Raw genomic sequence first — 7,895 nt, forward strand, 5'->3', positions numbered from 1 at the left:
ATCCCAGTGTGTTCAGATGACCCGTTTGGGAAACACCACTTAGCAGAATGGAAGTAGAGGAATGATGGGCACCCTGCTGCTTCCAATTGGGGGGCAGAACCTGGGGACAACAAATACATATCTATCAACAAGTGAATCTAAAAATTAAGTGAATAAAAAAATTTGTCAAACAGAATAAACTGGTGAATAGAATAGAATCAGGGGAATAGAAAGGGAGTGGACTGACAATTCTCGGGGAGAAGGGGGTGTGGGCGGTACGGGAAGAGACTCGACAAAAATCGTACACCTATGGATGAGGATGGGGGGGGAGGCGACAGTGGGAACCGGGTGGAGGGGAGCTATGGGAGGAAAAAGAGGAAAAACTGTAATAATCTGAACAACAAATATTTATTAAAAAAATAAAAATTTAATGTAAAAAAAATTAAATATGGATCTGCCATTTGACCCAGCGATCCCATGTCTAGGAATATATCCTAAGAAATCCAAGACAACAATCAGAAAGAACGTATGCACCCCTATGTTCATAGCAGCACAATTTACAAGAGCTAAGACCTGGAAACAGCCCAAGTGTCCATCAGTAGATGAGTGGATAAAAAAAGCTGTGGTACGCTGGTCCGATGGCAGTGGGTTACTAGAACTTACCTAAAGTTAGTATCACTAACCCCCCACTGCTAAACTTGACTGGCTTTAAAAAAAAAAAAAAAAGCTGTGGTACATTTACACCATGGAATACTATGCAGCAAAAAAAAGAAGAAACTTTTACCCTTTGAGACAGCATGTAGGGTCCTGGAGATTATTATGCTAAGTGAAATAAGCCAGTCATAGAAAGAGAAGTATCATATGATCTCACTTATATGTGGAATCTAATTAACAAAATAGATATAAAGACATAGAAGCACAGAACAGACTACGGAATCTCAGAGGGAGGGTGCGTGGGTAAAGAAGAACTTGTATGCATATATGTATAAACCATGGACACAAAGATTAGAATGGTGAAGGCCTAGGGTGGGGTGGGAGGCAGGGTCTGACTAGAAGGGGTCAATGAGGGAATATGGGGGACATATGTAATACTTTCAACAATAAAGATATAATATTTTTTTAAAGGTGCAAACCTGAAACATTCACAACTGGATACATCTATTATGCACACAATCATTATAACCCAGGCATATCTCTAAAACCCTCTCCAATTGGACTCATGTGCTTGGTTGTCATTTGGGGGGGAATGACTTCCCAAACTAGATCTCAGACAGAATAAAACTGCACTTTTTGTTATTCACCTTGAGTTTCTCTCTTTCAACATCTGAGAAATCTCTAGCTATATATTCACTCACCCTTATTTGTTTCTCTTTCTAAAGTAGTAGCCTGTCAGGAGTATGCAGGCACAATCCTGCTTGCAAAGTTTAAGGTGGCACCTATAAAGGTAATTTATTTTGACATTCTTATCTTACTTAGTATCCTTTCAAATTTCTTTAACTTCCTCACTTTACAGTCTGCAGACCTGTGAAATCTCTACCACACAAGTTTCACCTGACCTTCCAAACACAGTAGCAGAACTGCAAATCACTCAAAAGCCAATGTTTTCTAAATACACAAAATCATTAAACACCATCAAAATCTGATATAAAAAGTGAATATTCACAAGGCCCCAAGCCATTCAAATCTGGCTAAACAGTCCAAGGATCCATTCCCCATTCCACTATCTTCAAGTAGAATTCAAAAGACACAAACAACAGTTTCAATCTACCTATCTCTAAAAATATTTACACACAACCCTTTGTTTACAATGGTTCCACTTAGGATTTTTCAACTCTAGGATGGTGTGAAAGTGACACGTATTCAGTAAAAACTGAATTTTGAATTTTGATCTTTCCCAGGCTAGCGACATGCAATACAATCTTCTCTCATGAAGCTGGGCACTACGGTGATTCTGGCGAACTGAAGGCTAATGTAAGTATCAGCGCACATTAAGGTGGGCTACACCAAGCTAGGATGTTCTTCAGGTTAGGTGTATTCAATGTATTTTCTACCTACAATAATTACAACTTAACCATAGGTTTATCAGGATGTAACCTCATTGTAAGTTGAGGAGCATCTGTATTTCCCTAACGCCCCTTCCCAAATAAGCCACGGTTGTTGGAGCTTGTTGAAATGCCAGCTGTATATTAATTCAGACAAGTTACTGGTATCAGTAAGAATGTATGCCCACCAGCAACTCTCTAGGTGTCTAGACAGGTATGCACACACATATACAAACCAAAAGCCTGATCCAACACATTCCTTGACAGAGATGAAGAGAAACACTAACTTGCTACTCAAAAATTGACAATAACTCTTCTTAAAGGATGAAGGAAAACTCTAGGAAGCTATTTCTATAGTGTTATTGTTTTTGTGCCATTAATGCGAAAACATTATTAAAAGAATGCCCTTCAAGATTTTCCCTATAGGACTATGCAATATCCCGAATGATTTTTTTCCATGTAAGGGAGAACCCTAAAGCAAATTAAGACATAGTTTCTATACATCAACAGTTTCTGTTAAAATAACACATTTATCAGTTGAAAAATAAGTATTCTAGATATTATTTGCCATGTTATTTTTTTAAATAATCTTAAAAATGATCAAGTTCAGTAATTTTGTTTCCTTAACAAAGGTCTTTACATAATCCCTATTTTTATAAAGCCAGCAAGCAGTCCAGGTAGTCTGTCTAGTAAAAACTTCAAAGACTACACATACCCACTGAGCATGGGCCAAGCAATCCTGGCTATGCTATGCTGATAACAGCCTGAAAGGGGCCTAAAATGATAGAAAACGACAAAGTAAGCCTGGAAACCATAATGCAACTTTAACACAATGCCCGGTGCAAAATCACTGTGCAAAGGCTTTTATTTTATTTTATTAAAGACACTATGGCATGCCCTGTCCTGACTAATGGAACTCAGCACTCTTCGTGTTCTTCTTTCTTGTCATCTTGCTGAAAGCTGTGCTCATTTGTTCCAAATCGTTGTCATCTTTCAGATGGCAAGTTTTTCAAATACAAATGGGGGATGTATGAGGCAATCTTGGGGCTATTTCCGTATGTAAAAATTCAAGTTTCAGGTTCTAAAAATTGAACCTAAGGGCAGTATTTGACTGATTCCATTATAGTTTACTCCCTTGACTCCTCCCCTAATTTTCAACTACTTAATGGTAATATTGTAGAGTCAAAATTCTCAGTATTTTGCCTTCAGCATTCGTAGGAAAGATGCTAGATAATTTTAATAAATAAACTTAATTTATTAATTTTATTTAGTGTTAATATAGTGTTAATAATATCTAAGAGTTCATCTCTTTTAATAAGAATCAATTCAGACTAATTATTTTAATCAATTCCACTTGGATACAAAACTAACAGGTCATTATGAAGGTAACTGATGCATGTTACAATTACACACATCAAAGAGCTAGCACGACTCTCCAAATATAAGCGTAGAGCCTAGAATTAACCTTTTTTCCCCCCCACTAAAAGGAGTTAACTGTGAAGAAAAGTAAGTAAGTGGATAAAAGAAAGTTAACTTTTAGTTCTTTTTTCTCCCAGGAACAAAAACTCAGAAATAATATAATCTATCAAGATTTAAGTTTGACTAAACCTTAGTAAATTAAATGCCCCTTGCTTCTGATGAGCAAGCTGGTTAATAATTAAATGAATGAAGGTAATCTTCATTTATTCAGGATGGGTTTAAACCACTACCGTAAAGAATCTTAAGCACACTGCTGACATTTTGTTGTACTGTAAAACACAGTCTGGTCCATGCAGTCATAAAATGTTAAGGAAATCAGTGCTATACTAAAGCTAAAGAATTAATGCTGTACTTAGCATATGAAAGATAATTACTGCATTCAACTGACTATATCTACAGGGTTTTTATATGTTTTTGCTCCCTAAACAATGTTAAATTACACATTAACTTAAGGGGGGTGAACTAATGATTCCAAGCATGCTTTCCTTAAACAAAAGACAGTATCCCCAACCTATCTGCCATACTATTCCGTCCCCAAAGTAGTAGTCAATCACACCAATCCTTCGGTGACAGCCCACCTGATATCCATACTGACCAACAGTACAACCGTCTGAGACTTCCTGAAGGCCACTAGCTGAGTTTCAGAATAAGGCAAAAGTAAAGTAGGTTCATAGCAGATTTAAACCTTTACTTGACAGCTCATAAGGATGGTTAACAGACCATTCTCATATGACAGTATCATGGAGGGAGGGTTCGGGGAGTGGAGGAGGGATGTCCTAGGATGTGAAGAGGGATTAAGAGTCTTGGACAATGACCAAAACAATAGAAGATATTATTTGCCATGGATGGAATCTGATGGAAGAAGAGGGAGAGAACAGAGAAAGAAGAGATTACAAAGCGACTAATTCAGAAAACTCTCTTTGACAATGCAAAGAACATGTTTCATAGGTTTACAAAAGCCTTTAATTCTTTCAGAAAGGTCACCAGTCCAAAACAGCTTCTATTTCACCCTGGGTAATGTCATGGTGTCATGCTTCTTTCAGGAGGCGAGCAGTCTTTCTTCTTCTAATACTGAACACAATGCAACATGGCACTTTCTATAAGACAGAACAAAGTCATGGAGGTCTGTGTTCTTTCTTCTTTCGTAACATCCTTAACTCAACATCATCATACAAAATGCCCAAGATCAACTGGAACCCAATACAATCCCATATCACTTAGGCTGCAATTAAAAGGTGATTAATTTTTTTTGGATAGGTATTTTAATTATTACTTTCTTAAGCTAAGTTAAAGTTTGATTCATTGAACCACCCAAAAGTCAGAGTCATCACCCTGAGTTAACTTGGAAGAGACCAGTTAGCTCTCATCCTGAAATAATCTTCTATACAGCAAGCCAAGGTATTGAGCTTCTATTCTAATTTCATTGTTTTGGTGATCAGCTTAAAACAAACAAACCTCATAAAATGGTTTGTTTACACATGACTGTAGATGCCTCTTCTGAAGTCATGAGTCAACAGCCTTCAACAATTTGACACCTCGACTTCTCTTGGGCCACTTCTAAGCCAAAATACCCAGTGACTTTGGCCATCATTACTTTGGCCAGGCAGCTCACTCTTCTCCATACCTTTTAAGCAAAAAAGCTGAAGTGATAAAATCAGTTGTCTAAATACAACCACCAATATTTGTATAATATTGTACATTTAAAAAGCCACTGAAAAACCATAGTATCACTCCTTTTAACAATAACAAAAATTTCTACAGAAGGCAAGGTAGATTATGAGCATCATCCTTATCACTAGGAAATGATCCTAAGTTTTGAGGAGAGAATGGCCAGCCCATGGTCAATACAGGGGGTGGAGGGAAGAGGCTGAGGTTGCAGGGCATCAATCAAAGGACCAGCTAAGGAGAAGCATCACAATATGACCTCGAACAATGTCTGCATCTGTACACAGAAGGCCTTAGAAGATCTGACCCTTGTCTACTAGCCAGCTGCTTCACCTACTTTGCCTCATGACCCCAACAAATGCTCCTTGCCTGTCATTCAGAACTACAGGTAGCATCCCAAAGGAGCCCAGTCAGCTCAGCCTGTACATTCAATTTCCCCTACTTGACATGCTCCCCTCCCATTTCTTCTTTTAGCTGCTTCCACTCGACCTTTAACTCAGCTCAAATAATACCTCTTTCAAGAGTTGACCTCCTTACTGCTCTCGGAGCACTAAGGATTACTTAGGTCAGTGGTCGGCAAACCGCAGCTCGCGAGCCACATGCGGCTCTTTGGCCCCTTGAGTGTGGCTCTTCCACAAAACCCCATGTGCGGGCGCACACGTACAGTGCGACTGAAACTTCGTGGCCCATGCGCAGAAGTCAGTTTTCGACCTAGGCGAGTCTATTTTGAAGAAGTGGCATTAGAAGAAGTGGGGGGTGTCGGTCGGTTGGTTGGGCGACAGGAGACGGGCCGCGGGATACACGGGGGAGGCGCGCAATTCATGCACCAGTTGAGTGAGCCAGTCAGTCAGCAGTCTCACGTGCAGTGGTTAGTGCTAGTCGCGTCTGCAAATCACACGCTGGTGACAAAAGTACCTACTCGAAGCATAAAGTTACCTGTATTTTTCCAACCAGCTGCAAATCCTACAGGTATTTTTGTTATCAATTTAAGAACTGTAATTATTTTGTGTTGGTGGTTTTATTATTATAAAATGAAACATTTTTAGCAAAGGCCAGCTTAGGAGTGCCCTAATTAAGTTAATAACAATGTACCTACCTATATAGTTTAAGTTTAAAAAATTTGGCTCTCAAAAGAAATTTCAATCGTTGTACTGTTGATATTTGGCTCTGTTGACTAATGAGTTTGCCGACCACTGACTTAGGTCATTGCATTATCCTGGCTGATTCCATCATCTGTCCCCTTCCCTAGACTTAAGTTCTAGAGGGGGGCGTTGAGGGACAATGGGAACATACCGGTGATGGGACTCATGCTCTGCTATGGAGCAGGCATCAGGAAATGTCTGTGGACTAAATGAATGAATGTGCCAATTCCCAAGAGGAGCCACACCAGGTTTCTAGGGTAGAAAACTTCAGACAACCCAAGTTTGACTTTCCACATTCACTTTAGCAGCCTGGCTCCTCCAGGTGTTGGGAACATCATGTAAGTTAAAGTACTGTCATGGAATAATGATCCTTGTTAGGTTTTGTGGTGGGTTTTCTTGTTTTTGTTTTTCTAATTTTCATTTTAAATGGAAAAACCTTTGGTTCTTTACACATTTGGTGTCACTCTGAATTGTTAACCTAGGAAGCAATGTAACAACCACAGTTGTAGAGTATTTCCCAGGGGTCAGACAACATGCTTGTTAAGAGTGTGAGCTCTGGCCCTGACCGGTTTGGCTCAGTGGATGGAGCATCGGCCTGCGGACTGAAGGGTCCCAGGTTCGATTCTGGTCGGGGGCATGTACCTTGGTTGCTTCAAATGTGCCATTTGCCAACTAGGTGTCTGGCCAATATTCAGTCCACAATTATCTACTGAGCAGGTACTGTGGGCCAAGTGCTGGCGATACAGCGGTGACCTCGCCGTTCAATCACTTTATTTCCTTCACAGCATGTACCACCTCTGAAACACTCTCACCCGCTGGTCTGTCTCCCTGCATCATAAAGTAAGCTCTGTGAGAGCAGGGAACTTATCTGTCTGGTTCAATCGCTGTCTCTCCAGGGCCAAGCAGTTACTCCACCCATGTGGAGAAGGAACCAGTAAATCAGACGAGGTCCCTGTTGTCTCACAGCGCTTGCAATTTAGTGGCGAACGTAGGGAGAAAAAGAAACATAAAAACGAAAGGTCCACACTGGGAAGGGCCCGGTGGCACACTCAACTTCCTCTGGCTTCTGCTCGGGGCAGTTCTGGGGAGGAAAAGGATGTGCCCACCCTGGCGGCTGCCCACAGCTGCACGGACAGGAGCCACGGGCCTGGGGTGGCAGCACCAGCAAGCCCGGCGTCCACCAGGCTCATGCGGCGGTTCCTCCCGTTCATGTGCTTGGCAGGTGTTAGGCTCCCATCATGTGCTGGGCACGCGGCAGAGGAAGACCAACTCCTGCCCTCAGGGCGCTTCCCGTCTGCTGTGTCTGCTGCTGAGCGCCAGGCTGACCAAGGGCCGCGACTCGACAGGGGGCGGCTGCAGCTGTCCAGCTGGGGTGGCTGCTCAGCGCAGGCCCCTCTGGGGAGGGGACACCTGACCTATGACCTGGAGAGGTCAACCCTGCGGAGGGCAGGCACAGCCTGTCGGCAAGGCTCACCATCCAGAGTCCCGCCAACTAGAAGGCAAAGTTAACATGGCAACTGTGCCGAGTGTCTGGAGGGAGAGGCGAGCGGCACCGTGCCCCCCTCCCCCGCCCACTCACCCACGCCCC

This window comes from Myotis davidii, unplaced genomic scaffold (assembly GCF_000327345.1).
Source record: "Myotis davidii unplaced genomic scaffold, ASM32734v1 scaffold75, whole genome shotgun sequence".
Taxonomy (NCBI): domain Eukaryota; kingdom Metazoa; phylum Chordata; class Mammalia; order Chiroptera; family Vespertilionidae; genus Myotis; species Myotis davidii.